Consider the following 17,808-nt stretch of genomic DNA (forward strand, 5'->3'; position numbering starts at 1 on the left):
ACAGATAGACAAAGAGACATTCATGGATTTATATTTAAAAGTACAATTTATCTCCTCCCTGGACCCAGGGTATGGCAGCTGCATGCCTCTGCCATACCCAATTGACGCCCCTGCTGCACAGAGCTCTGGGACTCATGCTGAGTCTAAGAAGAGGGGCAGTACAGCTGAGCTCCTTTATCTCCTCCCTCTCTCTCTCTCTCTCTCTCTCTCTCTCTCTCTCTCTCTCTCTCTCTCTGTCTCTATCTCCTTCCTCCCTCTCTCTACCCCTTCCTCTCTCTCTTTCTCCCCCTCTCTCTCTCTCTCTCTCTCTCTCCCCCTCCCTCTCTCGCTCCCCTCTCTCTCCCCTACCTCTCTCCTCTCCTCCTCTCTCTCTCTCTCTTCACTTGTGTTTGCGTAGTAGACGAGGCAGCATGGACTAGGCAAGCGGCGCGAGGAGGCTGAGAGAAAAGTGTGTGCGTGTGCGTGCGTGCGTGTGCTTGTGTGTGTGTGTGTCTGTGTGTGTGTGTGTGTGTGCGCGCGCGCGCGCACATGGCCGTTGTGCGTGCGTGGTGCGCGAGAGCGCGAGTGTGAAAGGCGTGTGCTCTCACCAGCTGCGTAAGTAAAGAGGAGTTGTATCGTATCTGCTGGTCCCTCTGTCTGTCTGTCTGTCTGTCTGTCTCACCAGTCAGTCAGTCAGTCAGTCACCATGGTGCAGCGATTCAGTCTTCGCAGGCAGTATTCTAAGGTAAGTTAATCCCAAACGCACCACAACTCTAGCATCTGCAGTGTACTGTCTGCTACTGTACTGTACTGTGCCGTGTCGTCACTGTCGGGCAGAAACCTTGTATCTCCAAGTTTCAAATGTGTACGTTCTTTCGCAAAGTAAAGCCCTGCTTCATCATACAAGGCCGTTGCACAAAAGTAGTGAAAACAGCAGATCTACAAGCACACAGCGCCTTGCGGTGCTTGTAGATCGGCTGTTTTCACTAGTTTAAATCATTCTAAAAATGATAAATACAAAACAAACGGTTTTGGACATACAAGGTTTCCACCCGACAACGACTATATGCTCCTGCACAATCATATCTTTCTACAGTAGCCTATCTATCTATCTATCTATCTATCTATCTATCTATCTATCTATCTATAGGGCTGTCACGATTATGACATTTTACATGACGATTAATTGTCACTCAAATAATTGCGATTAACGATTTAATTGTGTTTTTGTCGTTGACAATTACATTTCTGTTTGGCTTTTAGGCTTTGAAGTTGCACATGGCAGATATGACACATAACCTAAATATACAAAGAAATGAAGGACATATTTGACAACTTCATACTTAAAAAAGAACATTGATATAGCATTGAAATAGCAGATCTACAAGCTCGAGCTTGTAGATCTGCTATTTCCACTATTTTCTATCTATCTATCTATCTGTCTGTCTGTCTGTCTGTCTGTCTGTCTGTCTGTCTGTCTGTCTGTCTGTCTGTCTGTCTGTCTGTCTGTCTGTCTGTCTGTCTGTCTGTCTGTCTGTCTGTCTGTCTGTCTGTCTGTATCTGTTACATTCAAATGAGCTTTATTGGCAGGAGAAAACAGATACGTTTCCATTGCCAAAGCAAGTGTCAAAATACAATATATTACTTTGCACAATGCTACAGTGTCTATTTATATCTCTGTACAAATGGAACCAAATGGACCACTATACAGTATGCTTTCGCAGTTACAACAACCCTTTAAGGGTCCATTTTGTTGCATTTGTAACCTCTCTGAGTTGTACCCTATCTTTCTTTTTCCTTAAAGCTCAATGATAAATGAACAATGGATGTTGTACGGTGTGTGTTTGGGTGTATGCGTGCGTGCGCGCTGCGCTGCCGCAGCTACATCAGCACAGAGTGTTGACTCAAAGTTTGACTCTGGTCTTTTGCATTGTTGTCTCTGATGTTCTTCCCATATTGCTGTGGGGTTCGGAAAGTCTTCTCAGGGGTGTCGCACCAAATTCTGGGCCCTGCGGGTGCAAGGATTCACTGGGTTGTTTTGTGCTTTAGCTATTGAAAAGTAGCAGATATACAAGCTCGCAGCGCGGCACCGAGTTCCGCGCTGCGAGCTTGTAGATCTGCCATTTTTGAAAAAGTCTTTGAAAAAGTCTTTGAAAAAGTCTTTGAAAAAGTCACTCGGTGCCGCGCTGCGAGCTTGTAGATCTGCTATTTTTCAATAGCTAAAGCACAAGATGTGAGTGAATCCTTGTACCCAGGGCCCAGAATTTGGTATGACCACCCCTGTGGGGTCGGACGTCTTGTGCTCTTGCCCTGGCCGGTTCAGCGCTCTTCTCTCTTCTCGCCTTACTGTATAAAATTCTCTACAATGCACTCAAACATACGACGGCAGTGCAGGGGATGAGGAAAACGGTACGGTAATGTTACACCAAGCCATGTCCTGCCTGAGTCATGTCCCCAGAGGAAGCTTTGCCCTTATACGTCAAGGTTCAAGGTCCCTTTATTGATTGGTTACATCTTGTGTACGGTTACGTAAGCGTAGCCTTATTCTGTTATGGTTCCTCCTCAGACATTCCAGCTGCAATAATGCTGAACTAGTCCAGTCAATCTGAGGTTTGACCCAAAAGAAATTGCAATAGTAATGGTTCAAGGTTTTTTGTGATCCTTAGGGTCATCCAAAACACATGTTGAAAATTGTTCAAAATATTCTTAGTGGATCAAGGTGAATTCAGGGGGTTCAAGTTTGGGTCCCTTCACTTACTATACAGGGAAAAAAAGACCTAAAAAAATCTTATTTAAGTAGCATGTGAGGGGTCTAACAAGGGGGTTTTCATGATTCTGAATCCATTGCAAGCATTTGTTTTGCACGAAAAACATTCCTCGGGCTAAAAATGGACCCCACAAAAGTGTGAAAAGTGATGACTCATCACTAAACCATAGTGTTGTGGGTCCAGTTTTCGCCCGAGGAATGTTTTTAGTGCAAAACAAATGCTTGCAATGGATTCAGAATCATGAAAAACCCCTAGTTAGACGCCTCACATGCTACATAAAGACGATTTTTAACATGTTTTTTGGATGACCCTAAGGATCATAAAAAACCCTGAATGATTACTATTGCAATTTCTTTTGGGTCATGCAGTCATGCCCCTTTTTAGCTTAAATTGACTGGCCTAAACTAGAAAGGTGCAAATTCTGGGAAATTGCAAGTGTGGTTGCAACTGACGCGAGTCGCGAGGAATCCGCTGGGAAATGAATTCCGTCTTACCTTTTCTATCATATATTGTGATGTCAAGTGAATCGTGACCAGAAGCTTCACTTTTGTGTTGTGCAAAGGTTAACAAAAAGCTGGTTCACTTTGCTGTTTGAAGAAATCTTGGAGCTAGAACAACAGTGTGCTGCCTATAGCAACCACGCTAATAATCAAGAATCCGAGGGCTGCTGCAGTATCAAGACATTGCTTCTAGCTCTCAAGGTGCTTAAAGGTGCCGCGTGCAAGGTTCTAACTCTTAAGAAGTATCTGTCAAGTTACTTTAAATTAGTATCTATAGTTACAGTTACTAGTCTGCTCTTAGAAAGTAATTTATTTACTAACTTAGTTACTGCATCTATTCGTGGGTTGCATTTGTAGTCCTACACCAGCCATTTTGAGGACCAACACAGGTGTTTTGATTAACGTAGAACATTGGTTCTATGCCAATCAGACAAATTGAACACCTGTGTTGGTCCTCAATATGGCGTGTTTAGGACTACAAATGCAACCCATGAATAGTAGCTCACTATGATGAGAACTAGCAGGAATGATGTCTTGAAACTTACCTTGAAATAAACCTTGTCAGTTCTGCCTGACTTATAGGGGCCAGGGGGAGGTCACTGACAGGGCTAGTGTGTGAGAGTAGAAGTCCAATCATAAGAAATCCTCTGATGTAGTCTGCTATTTTCACATAAAGTAATGAGTAACACAGCCCCTTTTCGATTTCAGTAACTGTTCTTGAATTGGAATGAATAATTGGTAACGTTACTATAGTTACTGCAAAAAGTAGTTACGGTTTTGATTGATTGATTGAAGAATTTATTCAACCCAGAGTCAACTCAAACAAAGGGTCAAACTCGTTCTTCTGCTATTCCACAAAAATGCGGAATGCCTTACCGAAGGCCTTAAAGGAGTGTGGTTCCCTGGCATCCTTTAAAATCGCCCTGAAAAACCACTTACAGGCGGCAGCCGTTCGCAACTGGTAAAAACAAACCTAGCCCAGCCTCCCCTGACCCTTCTTTGTATTTACCTACTGTATATATATATATATTTTTTTAGTCTCTGTTTATTTATTTTTGAGCGGTGCTAACCGCTCCTATAGACCGCTTTTTTACCAAAACTATGATGTCACAAATGATGATGACATGAGTTCGCTAGACCAATGAAACACTTCGATTCTGTTGATCTGTCCATGATGTCATAGTCACAGAGGCACCCGATTGGTTCACCCTGATTTAGAACGCGCTTAGGCCGCGTAAAATACGTCATAACGCGTTTAGGCTGCGTAAAATACGTCATAACGTGTTTAGGCCGCGTAAAATACGTCATAAAAAATTACTGAGCGGTGCTAACCTTGAATTTCAAAATTATATTAGATGAATATCACTTATTATAAGCGATAAAATAACCACACTTTTAGACAGACTGTGGAAGATCTTACAGGTTATAAATGATAGGCAGCTAATAGAAGTTTAAAATACAAATGAACAGACTTTGAAAAACTAAAATATTCATCTTCTGGCCTCTTCTCGCCTCTCTGGAGGCCTCTCTGGAGGTAAATAAGGTCACTTATCATTACACTATGACACTCTTACAAGTTACAATCCGTAGCTTGGTCAACTAACTGATGAGAAATGACGATAAAGACTTATATAGTCTGAGCAGACCTCTAGACTGACATCATACACAACAAAAACAATATTGCCATGCATGCCTATCAACACTGATTTGCGCAGGAATTAGTTTGCAACGCTCACTTCGCACGGGTGCGATTTTTTATTTTCTCCTGACCATATCTACTGCATAGTACTGTGTTCTATCCGTCTGTCATTCAATGTTATATGAGATACTTCAATGGTTTCCTGTGGAAATAAGCCAAGTGCTTTCCTAGGATCTCCTTTTAGTTGACCTTGTACCAGTGAACTGTACCGTCATGAAACTGTACTTTTTTCTATACTTCTAATAAAGTCTTCAATCAATCAATATTAGACGTTTGCATAGAAAAAGTACAGTTTCATCATGACAGTGCAAATCACTGGTACAATGTCAACTAAAAGGAGATCTTAGCTTTTTGGCTTATTTACACAGGAACCACTTCATGTATCTCATATAACATTGAAAGACAGACGGATAGAACACAGTACTTTGCATGGGGAATTGTCAGTAACAAAAACAACAAAAGCAGTCATTAAAATAAAATGTCCTTGAAAATAACAAGGAAAAGGCAAACACATTACTTAAAGTTGTACTATGTAACTTTTTTTATAAAACAAATCTTAAAATTCTCCTAACTATTAAAACACAAAAGTTTTAGAAGATCCGCGCCGTGAATTTCAGCCTGTAAAGCCTTCTCTATATGTAAACTGAGATCCTTGCCGGGGACCGGTTCTCGCGCGAAAATTGCGTCATCACACTACCGGCCAATCACAGCGAGGGTTATACAACTGCCGGCCAATCACATCGCATCTTGAAGTGGGGTCGCCATTTTGTTGTCGCCGGTTTGTACCATCCAGTCTCTAGGTAATTTCGCCTACCAGGCAGGGTGAAGGAGTGTATCTCTGGAATTACTGAACGCACAGGAACAAGGGACCCCTCCAAAGATAGATCTCAGCGAGGTGGAGGCAGACGCGGGGGTCTGAAGGTACGAAAAACGGCCGAAAGACGCGGACGCGACCGCGGTTCGCTATAGGGCTAATGACCACTAGGTGAGCAACTTACACAGTATGGCTTTAATGCATTGGTGCCAATACTGCTCCAAAGTTATAAACATCTATGAGTGCCAACGTCCTTGGCATTGTGCAACACTTCTTCTGGCTGTCGTGGTGGGGGGTGGGGTATAGAGGTTAGGGGGGTAGGGGTCACCCTGGCTTCCACACTAAGCATGTTTTGTTTTTCCCTGGTCTGATGACCGCCCACAAGTCTTGAGGGTCCGTCATAAGGGGTGTCGCACAACATTCTGGGCCCTGGGTACTTTAACTTAAAAAACACACTTAAAAAATAGCAGATCTACAAGCTCGCAGCTTGTAGATCTGCTAATTTTTGAAAAATCGTGTCATTGAATATTTCAAAAGGTTCTTTGAAAAACGTATGTTTCTATGTCAGTGGTGCTCAAACTTTTTCATGTGAAGGACCCCCAAAATGATATGTATTTGGCCACGGACCCCCATCTCAAAATATTTAGTTCCAGGGAACTCACATGTGAAACCCCCCCCCCCCCCCCCAGAAGCAACATTTCAGTTACAAATGTCCGCTTCAAAAAATACATACATTCAAAGATTTGCACACATTTTCACAACTTTTCAAAAATAGCAGATCTACAAGCTTGAAGCTAATGAAGAATTCATCTTCTTCTTCTACTTCTTTCAGACCTCTTTTTTTCACTATACTTATACAGGAAACTCTGCGCCCTCGTGCCCGTTCCCATTCGTCTTTTTTCTCCAAAGATTATTTTATCTAGCGATCCGTATCGGAGCCCCGGTCTACCTTTGTGCACTTCATCTGGAGCCGCCGCGTTAAACAGTAATCCGCAGCAGCTGTTCGGCTGTCATGAGGGTTAATCATAACTGTCGCCGGGGGATTTGATCATCGGTAAACATCGTGTTTTACTATTCCTGGCGAGCCAGGCGAGCTTTTATGGCCCGCTTGTAATAACAAGCTTGTAATAGCAGACAGGAGCGCCACATTACCAGCACCTGTGAGTCCTTTACGGTCCGTCCCTCTTGGTCGTTAACTTACCTTGATGATTAATTCATCCACTGGTAGCTGTTAGAGCCTTACAAATCGTGTGCGCGTCCGCGGACGGGCACACGATACGCACGCACTCTCACTATCTGATCCGAGGGTTGCACACGCACTCAGGTGCATGTGCGCGCGCGCGCACACACACACACACACACACACACACACACACACACACACACACACACACACACACACACACACACACACACACACACACACACACTCTCTGATGGCGGCTGATTCAGTTATGGTCTGGCATCTTATCAGGGTTGCTCTGAAGGATGGAGCAGTGTTAAATATTTCAGCAAATTCTGATTTGTCTTAGTCTTACAAACACACCATTTAGTCTTAGTCCTGTCTTGGTCTTCTGGAATTGTTTTAGTCTAGTCTAGTCTTAGTCGACTAAATATCAAAATATTTTAGTCTTAGTCTTAGTCTTTTGGGATTAGTCTTAGACTTTTAGTCTTCGTCTTTTAGGCTAAGTCTTTTGGGCAAATATAACCATATGACTCTGAAAAAGTCATTGTCTTCTACTAGCCTGTTACTCAAAATAAACCATAGATAAAAGATGTATTTGGCTTTAATTTCATTGCAGTTACATAGCAGTGTTCATTTTTACAGGCATTAGTCTTAGACTTAGATTTAGTCTTAGTCTTTTGAATAACACAAATAATAGTCTTCAAAATATCAAAATCTTGTAGTATTTTAGTCTTAGTTGACAAAATGAACACTGGGATGGAGGACCTGGAATTCAAGAGATGGAAGCCCATGAATAGCAAGAGAGAGAAAAAGAGAGAGAGTACAGAAAGTTTCGGGAGGCTTTGTCACATCACTGAAGAACTTATTATGTAGAGGCGAGGGGGGTGGGGGGGCGTAAGGGGGTCCGTGGAGGGAGACGGGGGGAGGATCTGGGGGTCTGAGAGGTGGATCAGGGTCTGAGCTGTGGATCCCACATGTAACAGAAGCCAGACCTGGAGGCTATAGAGTGTATACCAGCACCGGGATTTCACTCTTTGTTTTCCGAAGTCTGTGTGCGCGCACGCGAGTCCAACGTTGCCGGGTGGAAACCTTGTATGTCCAAAACCGTTCGTTTTGTATTTATCATTTTTAAAACAATTTAAACGAGTGAAAACAGCCAATCTACAAGCACACAACGCCTCGCACCGCGAGGCATTGTGTGCTTGTAGATCGGCTGTTTTCACTACTTTAGTGCGACGGCCTTGTATGATGAAGCAGGGCTTTGCTTTGCGAAACAATGTACAAATTTGAAACTTGGAGATACAAGGTTTCTGCCCGACAACGACGATATGTGTGTGTGTGTCTGTGTCTGTGTGTGTGTGTGTGTGTGTGAGTGTTTGTACAGTTATGTGCACATAGCTTCAGGGTCTGTCTGCAAATGTCTGCCAAAAACCGTGCCCTCCACCTCACCCCATGGGACGGATTATGGGAAATATTGATATTTAGAAGAGGGTGAGTTGGGGGGATGGATGCCCCCCCTCTCCTTCCCCTACTTCCCCTTAGGCCATCCTTCCACCTGTCCACCTCAGACGTTCACTACACACACACACACACACACACACACACACACACACACACACACACACACACACACACACACACACACACACACACACACACACACACACACACACACACCTGCCTCTCTTCTTTTGTCTGACAACCTTCACACTACCTTTCCGTGCGAGAGTTACGTATCGTCACGGTCGGGGGGGCAGAAACCTCGTATCTCCAAGTTTCATATGTGTACGTTTTCCCCGTAAAGTAAAGCCCTGCTTCGTCACACAAGGGCCGTCGCACAAGACTAGCGAAAATAGCCGATCTGCAAGCACACAACACCTCGCGGTGCGAGGCGTTGTAGACCGGCTAATTTCGCTATTTTAAATCCTTTTTGAAATGACAAATAAAAAACAAACAATTTTGGTAATACAAGGTTTCCACCCGACAACGATGATATACTGTCCAGTTCTGAAACACCAGAATAGCATAGCTCGAATTCCATAGCTGGTTGACCCAGCATAGTTGGAATCACGCAGTTTCTCTCTCTCTCTCCCTGGAAAGGGTGCCTTAGCCTTCAAACCAGAAATTCCCATCTTCCCCTGGGTGTTTCAGCTGGAAAATGTGGTTTGTTATCGACTTCCTGCTTGCAGTTGGACTACCCCCCCCCCATCCATTGTTTGTCAGACGGTCCCTTTTTTGGTCTAATAATTCCACCAGTCGTGTCCCCAACCAGGGGATTAACCCATTTAGGCCTAAAATTTGTGGATGCTTTAACTATTAAAAAATAGCAGATATACAAGCTCACAGCGCGGCACCGAGTGCCGCGCTGCGAGCTTATAGATCTGCTATTTTTTTAAAAGTCGTGAAAATGTGCGCAAATCTTTGAATATATGTATTTTCAAAGCGAACGCTTGTAACTCAAATTTTGCTTCTGGGGGGGTCCCTGGAACTAGATATTTTGAGATGCGGGTCCGTGGCCAAATAAATATAATTTTGGGGGTCCTTCACATGAAAAGGTTTGAGAACCACTGACACAGTAGTCTCTCAAGAACAGACTAACTGAGCTCCAGTTAAGTGAAAAGGACCTTTTCCTTGACGATGGCGAGCCAGATTGCTGACATAGAAACATGGGTTTTTCAAAAAAATCTTAGAAGGATTCAAAAGACACTTATAGAATCGGGTCAAAATTCTAATTTTCACGATTTTTCAAAAATAGCAGATCTACAAGCTCGCAGCGCGGCACTCGGTGCCGCGCTGTGAGCTTGTATATCTGCTATTTTTCAATAGTTAAAGCATAAAATAATGATACACAAAATGTGTACCCGTTCTGAATGGATTAAGCAGCGTGACAGTGGCAGGCACTTACCGTCACCTGGTCCCCAGTGGCAGCTTGTGTCCCTGTGTGCTGGTGGGCTTAAATGCCCGTTAACTTCATTGGGGGCCGACGCCATGTTTTTATCGTGTGTCACTCCACTCGGCCGCAGACCCAGGGGTGTCGCACCAAATTCTGGGCCCTTGGGTACAAGGATTCACTGCGGGGCCCCCCCATGAATGTTCTTCATAAGGGGTTTAACCCATTTAGACTGGGAACGCATTATAACGCGTTATTTTGTGCTTTAACTATTGAAAAATGTATATCTGCTATTTTTTGAAGAATCTTTAAAATGTGTGCAAGTCTTTGAATATTTCAAATCCTTCTAAGGCTTTTTGTTTCCCATCTCGAAATATTTAGTTCCAGGGACAGGGAAAAAACAACAACATATATTTATATATGCAAAGAAAGCTGTAGTTGGGGGCGCCCGCTGGCCTGGTGGTCAATATACTAGGCTATGATGCCTGCTGGCGTCGCCGGTTCGATTCCCGATCCGGACGACCTTTGCCACATGTCATTCCCCATCTCTCTCACCATTTCCTGTCAGTCTACTATCCTGTCAAATAAAGGCATAAAAGCCCCAAAACAAATCTTTTAAAAAAAAAAGAAAAGAAAGCTGTAGCACGCAGACAGGGGTGTCGCACCAAACTCTGGGCCCTGGGTGCAAGGATTCACCGCGTTATTTTGTGCTTCAACTATTGAAAAATAGCAGATCTACAAGCTCACAGCGCGAGCTTGTAGATCTGCTATTTTTGAAAAGTCGTGAAAATGTGTGTTCAAGTATTTGAATATTTCAAATCCTTCTAAGGTTTTTTGAAAAACCTATGTGGTGCTCAAACATTTTCATGTGAAGGACCCCCAAAATGATATGTATTTGGCCACGGACCCCCATCTCAAAATATTTTGTTCCAGGGACCACCCAGAAGCTAAATTTGAGTTACAAATGTTCGCTTAAAAAAAAACACATATATTCAAAGATTTGCACACATTTTCACGACTTTTCAAAAATAGCAGATCTACAAGCTCACAGTGAGCTTGTATATCTGCTATTTTTCAATAGCTAAAGTATAAAATAATTAAGCCCCCTCCACCTTGGGCCCTAGTAACTCAGTCCCACTCCCCCCCCCCCCCCCCCTTGTGACACCCTGCCCAGACCAAAGCTTTTTGGTAGCTGCTGTGAATTGCTTTTGACTGACAGACAAAAGCTGTTTTTGTCCAGTCGCGGGGACTGGTGTTTGTGTGGGTGCGTGCGCGAACGACGTGCACGTGCACGTGACAGGCTATGGGATAATGTCCAGACATTATCGATGACCGGCTGGCTGTACATTATGGCGTTTATTAACACGGCTACCGAACAAGCAGAAATCAATGATTGGACACAAAATATCGATTCAGAGACAGTTATATTGGCTTACATCTTCTGCCTCCGTGGCAACATACAGTAAGCAAAGACGAAAACGGAATCAGAATTGAGTATTCTGGTGTAATAATCAGCAAGCTACAAGCAATTGTAGTATATTTGTGTGTGTGTGTGTGTGTGTGTGTGTGTGTGTGTGTGTGTGTGTGTGTGTGTGTGTGTGTGTGTGTGTGTGTGTGTGTGTGTGTGTGTGTGTGTGTGTGTGTGTGTGTGTGTGTGTTTAAGTAAGTAAAATCTTTCATTTTTTCTAAATATATATTTTTTTGTTTTGCTAAAATGTGGGTCAAAACATTGGTGGATGATAGATTAGTCTCGTATCCGCTTTCCCCCTTTAATCATCAAAAGAGCTTCCGTGCTCCAGACTGTATGACTGGAAGCGTTTGAAAATTGTGTTGAGACAACAGTCTGGCCACGCAAGACTAAATGGTCGATAAATCGTCATCGTCATAAATTCTAGGAGAGCTAAGGCAAGGAGCGCTCGTTTTCACCAGCGTCGGCAGGTTAGCTACTCAGCGTCGGCAGGTTAGCATTTCACCAGGTTAGAATTCACCAGCGTCAGTTTTACTGAGGTTAAGATTAGGGTTAGGGTTAGGGTTAGAGTTAGGGTTAGGGTTAAGGTTAGGGTTAGGGTTAGAGTTGGGGTTAGGGTTAGGAATGGTTAAGGATAGGTTCAGGTTTTGGTGCACCTCTGCCGCGGTCCAAGTGACTACAATGGAGCGCTCCCTATCTCCGGTTCACCAATCACAAGCTTCAAAAATGAGTCCGGGGCGTGGTTTTCCCTTAGCTCTCCTAGAATTTAGAAACTCGCTGCCGGGCTCCACAGTCCACACAAACACATGCCAAACAAACCTGTATATCAGGGGTCTTCAACAGGGGGTCCGGGACCCCTAGGGGGTCCTCAGAGTTACCACAGGGGGTCCTCGGAATCTTTGTGTGACAGACCTTTTTTCTCCTTTTGTCTTTTTTTTTATGAACCACTTGAACCCTATAGCGTCCATATTCAGAGAACTTTAACCAAAAATAGCAGATCTACAATCTCTTGTAGATCGGCTATTTTCGGCAAAGAGGTTTGGTGTAGAGGGGAAAAAGAGCAGACTAAGTGCAGAGTGAAAGCTCGAGTTTTTAAGTACAACACAAATTGACATGAATCCAAAATACACTGACGAGTATGCTGTCAAACAATGAAACTATATGGAATCTATGAACAGGTTGTGGAGGTCCCTGCTTCATCTCTCTCTCAACCAAGGGGTCCATGGCCTGAAAACGTTGAAGACCCCTGCTGTATATAATGAAACAGCTTAGCTTCCATTGACATTGAGCAGTGTTGCCAGAGAGAATAATGTTGGCAGGGAGATGTAAAGAAGGAGACGTGCTCCGCTGAGACATATACTGGAAGTGATCTCATCGTGGTGACATCATTTCCAGCAACAGGGGAGACATTGTCACCCCGTGCTCTTTGTGCCAACCACCGGCCTATAGTACCGTAAACTGCATGTGAAGCGTGCATTACACAGTACTTTCATCATGCTCCAAAAAGTAAGCCATTTACCATGAGAGGGAGTGGGTTGTTGGCTGATTTACCACTGTGCCACTCGCCTGCGGCTCGTGGCACAACCCTGAAACAGTCTCGAATGGTAAACCTCGAATGGTAAATTGCTTTTCTACCACTTTTTCCATGTAAATGAAAGAAAACACAGTTGTAACTTAGTTGTAACTAAAGAAAGCAAGGATCTTTAGTTACAATCATTAATTGTTTCAGAATACACATATACTTCCGCCACAGCATATAGTCCCATAAACAACAATGATTGCAGCCACATTCACTGGCCAAAAACAAACAAACAAAACAATAAAGAAATCATAACCTAGGCTACTTGTCATGATGTCAAGTCACAGTTATTGACACATTTCCTGAAAAGGGCTGGTTGTTTGGGAGGCGCATTGATGTTGGAAATGTTACAACTGCAACACAACAGTGGGCGGGGTCCATGAGCCAACTCAAGGTTGTTGGCCTATTTATCACTGTTTTAAACCAATCAGAATCCAGTATTTGAACATGTGTCTAGAAAAAGTGGTAGAATAGCCGATCTACAAGCTCACAAACACGTCTCATCGCGACCCGTCGCGAACCTGTTGTAGGTTGCCCCGGCGAGCGTACGTACGCGGCCGTACAACGGATTATAAATTAGGCATAAGAGAGAGTGTTGTTGCCCCATGCATGAATAATGATGTGGTCGGGAGCTGTTAGGTAAAGTGAGACACATTGTTACCGGTGTTTTAGAAACTAGGGCAAAGCTGCTGCTGCTGATGGCTCTGGCACATCCGTGGCTTGTGGTCTGCACTGACTTTGACAGAGAGAGAGAGGGTGAGAGGAAGACAATTTGTTCCCGTCAACTGTGTTAATCTTTAGCCAAAAATAGCAGATCTACAAGCTCACAACGCCTCGCGCCGCGAGGCGTTGTGAGCTTGTAGATCAGCTATTTTCGGCAAAGAGGTTTGGTGTAGAGGGGGAAAAAGAGCAGACTAAGTACAGAGTGAAAGGTCAGGTTTATTAAGTATTGACAGTTCGAGTGGTTAAATATCTGAAAACACAAACTGACATGAATCCAGAATACACTCATGATTGTGCTGTCAAACGATGAAACTATATGGAATCTAAGCTTCATGTCTCTCTCAACTAAGGAGTCTTTGGCCTGAAAACTTTGAAGACCCCTAATCTAGTAGGCACACATGCCAAACAAACCTCTCTGGCAGATCAGCGGCTTGTGGTCTGTTCTCACTTTGACAGAGAGAGAGAGGGTGAGAGAGAGAGAGAGAGAGAGAGAGAGAGAGAGAGAGAGAGAGAGAGAGAGAGAGAGAGAGAGAGAGAGAGAGAGAGAGAGAGAGAGAGAGAGAGAGAGAGAGAGAGAGAGAGAGAGAGAGAGAGAGAGAGAGAGAGAGAGAGAGGGTGAGAGTCTGAGAGAGAGACACTTTGTTCCCGTCAACTGTGCTAATCTTCCAGATTTCGACTCAGTTCAGTGGGGCGTTATCGGGGGAACATGCGTTAGTTTGCGTTGCCAAAGCAAGTGTGAAATTAAAACAAGAAACGTCAGAAATGACTGCATATGTACCACGAAGGATGTTGTAGCCCTAAATCATACATGGGCAACTGGCGGCCCGGGGGCCACATGCGGCCCCCAACCTTCACTTAATGGGCCCGCAGGTTGATATTGGAGCACTGATATATTATTGATTTCAGCTGTTACAATTCAAAACATGGGAAAATTAACCGCTTCAATTACTTCAATGACTAGTATTAGAAATGTTATTATATTTATGTCCAATGTATTTGTATTTAAGTTCATACATTAACATAAGAACATACAAATGCATTTGAAATTAAAACAAAAAGAAGTTACTTTTCAGGATTCCAATTCAAAAATAGCAGATCTACAAGCTCAAAACGCGTCGTACTGCAACGCGTTTTGAGCTTGTAGATTGGCTATTTTTGCTATGTATACATTGTGGCCCTCTGGAGTGAGTGTGAAAATGTAGTGGCTCTCTCCATCATCAAAGTTGCCCACCCCTGGTCTAAAGCAATGTGGAAACAGAGCTGCGGTGCAATGGAACTTAGCAGTCAAAAATAGTATGTATATAAACAAAAACAAAATTCACTGTCGGGCAGAAAACTCGTATCTCCAAGTTTCAAATTTGTAATTGTTTTTGCAAAGCAAAGCTCTGCTTCATCATACAAGGCCGTCGCACAAAAGTAGTGAAAACAGCATATCTACAAGCACACAACGCCTCGCACCGCGAGGCGTTGTGTGCTTGTAGATCGGCTGTTTTCACTAGTTTAAATCATTTTTAAAATGATAAATACAAATCAAACGGTTTTGGACATACAAGGTTTCCACCCGACAACAACAAAATGTTTCTTCTCTATTATTTTCCTGCTTTGTCTCCTCTCATCCTCATGCTGGCTTGCACTTTTCCTATCTCTCTTTTTTCTTTTTTTGAGCGGTGGTCACACCGTCTCCATAGCGTGGCCGTGTGTGTAGGTATGTTTGTATGTATGTGGGTGGGTGGGTCTGTCTGTATGTAGCCTCAAGCCTGTGGTGTAGTACCTTTTATGACCACACATGTTAAGGGAGGGGCGCTGTTTTCAGGCCAGGCCAGGCCAGGCACACACACACACACACACAGGGGGGGGGGGGGGATGGGCGGGGGGGGAGGGGGGGAGGGTGGGGGTGGGTAAACCACCACTCAGTTCACACGGGTGTGTTTTTTTTTTACCTCCCTCCCTCCTTCTTCTAGTCTCTAGTGTCTTATTTCAAACAATCACTCCCGGAGCCTCTCGTGTTCCGCAGAGTGATTCACACCTCTTTTATGCTGAGCATAAATATCACCCTGTTTTCCTCCTGGGCAGTGAGCAGTTCCCCAGAGTCAGGACCGCTTTGTCTGTCTGTCTGTCTGTCTGTCTGTCTGTCTGTCTGTCTGTCTGTCTGTCTGTCTGTCTGTCTGTCTGTCTGTCTGTCTGTCTGTCTGTCTGTCTGTCTGTGTGTGTGTGTGTGTGTGTGTGTGTGTGTGTGTGTGTGTGTGTGTGTGTGTGTGTGTGTGTGTGTGTGTGTGTGTGTGTGTGTGTGTGTGTGTGTGTGTGTGTGTGTGTGTGTGTGTGTGTGTGTGTGTGTGTGTGTGTGTGCGCGCTTGATCAGTAAAACAAACACCAGCATTGATTAAACACGTTAAGCTAGTCAGTGTCTTTGTCCTTAGCCCCTGTCCATGCCTCCTGTATGTACTGTACTTACAGTATACTTGTGAGGGACAAATGTTCCCATAAGCATAGTGTAGTAAAACCTGAGAAATTAGACATTGTGAGGACAATTTTCCTGGTCCTCAGAAGAGAAATGGTTGTTTTATGTCTTGTTATGGCTGGATATGGCAGCCTGGAACCGTTGTTCAAGTGCAGCTAAACTTGGCATGTTAGTAAACGTGTGGAGAATACAATTATAATACCTTGTTAAAATGACCATTATGTAAAATTTTGCATTTGTAGTTATTTTACTGTAATTTAACAACATAATAACCAGCACAGATAAACAAAGAGACATTTGTGGATTTATATTTAAAAGTAACTTTTATTTTCCTCCTGGACCCAGGGTATGGCAGCTGCATACTCCTGCCATACCCAATTGACGCCCCTCAACAAAAGCGCCAGGAGATCCCGGGCCAAAAGAAACAAAAGATGCAGAAGCTAACTGGCCAAACCACACATTATGGACCCAGCACCACAACTTCACTTCACTTACCTATCCAAACACAAGCCATTTGGGTTGGAGTTATGCATGATTTATACCAGTGTTTCTCAAACGTCCACATTTCAGGGTCTCCCCTTAACTCTGACAGTGTACAAATGGAACCAAATGGACCCGAACGGGTCCATTTGGTTCCATTTGTACACTGTCAGAGTTACAGACTTGTATGGGTCAATTTAGACCCCCATAAAGGAACCCACAGAGTCCCTGGAATCCACTTTGAGAAACACTGATTTATATACTATGTGTCATGCAATCAGGTATAACTCAGGCTTTAGGGGTAGGGTAAAAATTGGCCAAAAACTTGGTAAAAAATGAAGTGAGCGGTGCTATTTACAGTATGAGTTAGTTGTTGACTAGTTGTCCCCAATTTATCGTGGGCACGCTTTAGCACGCACACACTAGTTGTCCCCAATTTTAATTTATTGCAGGCTTGCTTTAGCGAGCACACGCTAGGTGTCCTCAATTTATCTTGGCATCCTCCTACATTCTTTGAGATCGAAATTTCGTTCAAACTTCAACTTGTTCAGCCTTGTTTACCCAGTTATTCTCTCTACAGATTTTGTATACTTTTTGAGATTTTAGAAAAACAGTTTCCCAGTGGATTCCTCTGGGAAATGAATTTTGTCTTACAGTACCATTTTATATCACTGCTTGGGCTTGAGCTGAATCAAACGTCAGTCAGAGGAGGGATGTGTACATTTTCTACTGTACATAATAAACTTTCTTGCAGTTTCTACAGCTTGGCCAATGTGACCCTGCATGGGCGTACAACAAACTTTGAGCGCTTTGTGCCAAGATGTAGGCCACGTACCCTTTAGAGCCCAGACGAAGCCGGATGTTGGAGCTTAGAGAGCTCCTTCCAGGAGCACTGCTCAAAAAAAAATAGCCTGGAGCACCTCTGTATGGATTCCAGGCTACTGTAGGTAAAAGGGAATTCATGAAATTGTAATCCTAAAACTTGTGGCCCCGCTGGGGGGCCTGACCAGGGGCATAGTTCCGCCGATTTAAAACAAATCCAATACCGAACTAAAACTTCCTATGTTTTCCCCCTGCGAGGTACCAAAAAGAATTTGTCTACATTGGACCCCATTCGTTTTCCCCTTTGATTTTCTAACCTTAATAAACGTTGTCATAAATACTTTATGGTTCCTGTCGCTAGTGAAAAACTCCCTTTCAATCACCATGATATGCGTTTTGTGCAAATATGGTCCCATTTATGTTAAAATTGATGATAAAGTTG

At 43.6% G+C, this 17,808-nt stretch overlaps 1 protein-coding gene across 1 annotated transcript in view; it reads left to right on the forward strand.

Annotated features, from left to right (window-relative positions):
• The window catches only part of tmcc1a (transmembrane and coiled-coil domain family 1a), a 145,529-nt gene that overhangs the window by 63,896 nt on the left and 63,825 nt on the right, over positions 1–17,808 (forward strand). The window lies entirely within an intron of this gene.

Source organism: Nannobrachium achirus (assembly GCF_963921795.1).
Source record: "Nannobrachium achirus genome assembly, chromosome: 9".
Taxonomy (NCBI): domain Eukaryota; kingdom Metazoa; phylum Chordata; class Actinopteri; order Myctophiformes; family Myctophidae; genus Nannobrachium; species Nannobrachium achirus.